General features: G+C 53.2%; 1 pseudogene; it reads left to right on the top strand.

Annotated features, from left to right (window-relative positions):
• The first annotated feature begins 223 nt into the window (after positions 1-223).
• LOC102470402 (NADH dehydrogenase [ubiquinone] 1 beta subcomplex subunit 10 pseudogene) lies at positions 224-1023 on the top strand (annotated as a pseudogene).
• Positions 1024-1347: the final 324 nt, after the last annotated feature.

Below are 1347 nucleotides of genomic sequence, written 5' to 3' on the forward strand. Positions count from 1 at the left end.
AAACAAACAAAAAAAAAAACCCCAGAAAAACTAAAAATAACAAATGGAAATAAATAAATGAATAAATAATTCTTAAAAAAAAGAAAGAAAGAAAAAATCCCTGAGGAGCGTGCAGGTGCAACCACCCTCGTTGTCCTCCGCAGTGGGTGACCGAGGCCGCGGGCCGGGGACTCAGACACACCGGGATAGCGACCGAGGGCCCAGGCCGCTGCCTGCCGCAGCCATGCAGGACGGCTGGGACAAGGACGTGTACCCTGAGCCTCCACGCCGCAGACCTCGCTCCCCAACCCCATCGCCTACTTGACGAAGGCCTCCGACCTCCTCGGGGACCGGCCCGTGACCCTCGTGACAGAGTCCACTGACCGGCACCTGCCAAGACCAGGTCTCACTCCCCCCCACCGCGAGTTCCGCCGCGGGTGGACATCACCGAGTGCGAGGAGAAGGACGTCCTGTGCATGTTTGAGGCCGAAATGCAGTGGCGGAGGGACTACAAAGTGGATCAACAAATAGTCAACATCGGGACCAGCAGTTAGCATAATGGCTATGTCGCTAGACTCCCATGCAGGCTACTGAGGTTCCCGCCCTGCCCGCTTAAAACTCACGCCAGGCACGTGTGCATGCGTGCCCAAGATCCCGAGAAGAGAATGGAGGAGAAGGGATTGTGGCGTGTCCATCCCCCCGGGGAGGGGAGGATGATTTCTCCCTTTCTGTCTCTCTGTCTCTCTGTCTCTCTCTCTCTCTGGTGAGCGCAGCAAAAACCTCTCCAAGAAAAAAACAGATAGGCAACATCATTCAGGAGAGGCTTAAGGCCTGCCAGCAGAGGGGAGGAGAAAGCCACAGGCAGAACTATGCCAAAGAGCTGGAGCAGTTCGGCCAGGTGTCCTGGGCCTTCCAGGACCGCTACTACACCCTGGGGGCCCATTATTCTGCCAGGAAGTGCCTGGCCAACAGAAGCAGAGGATGCTGGCAGAAAGAAAAGCTGCTGCGGGGGCCTCAGCTGAGGCCAGGTGTCAGCCCTGGTGACCACCATTCCCACAATAAAGCCGCCTGTTGCTTCTAAAAAAGAAAAAAAGAAACAAACCCCCTGAGCATCCCTTCCTCTGTACTTGGTTGGTCGAAGCAGATGGGAAGGACTTCTTGGGCTCAAGAAGTGGGAACATAGGCTCCCATGGGTCAATGGAGACTTGTCAAAGTTGCATTCATATTTTTTAAAATAATGATTCATTTATTGAATTTTATTTTTATTATCTGTTCATTTGACCAGAGAGAGACAGAAAAAGAGAAAGAGAGAGGGAAAGCGAGAAAGCAAGCTGCCAGGTCCAGGACTCAAACCACAATCAGCCGTGT

The sequence above is a fragment of the Tupaia chinensis genome, unplaced genomic scaffold, assembly GCF_000334495.1.
Source record: "Tupaia chinensis unplaced genomic scaffold, TupChi_1.0 Scaffold000248_2, whole genome shotgun sequence".
NCBI classification, from domain to species: Eukaryota; Metazoa; Chordata; class Mammalia; order Scandentia; family Tupaiidae; genus Tupaia; species Tupaia belangeri.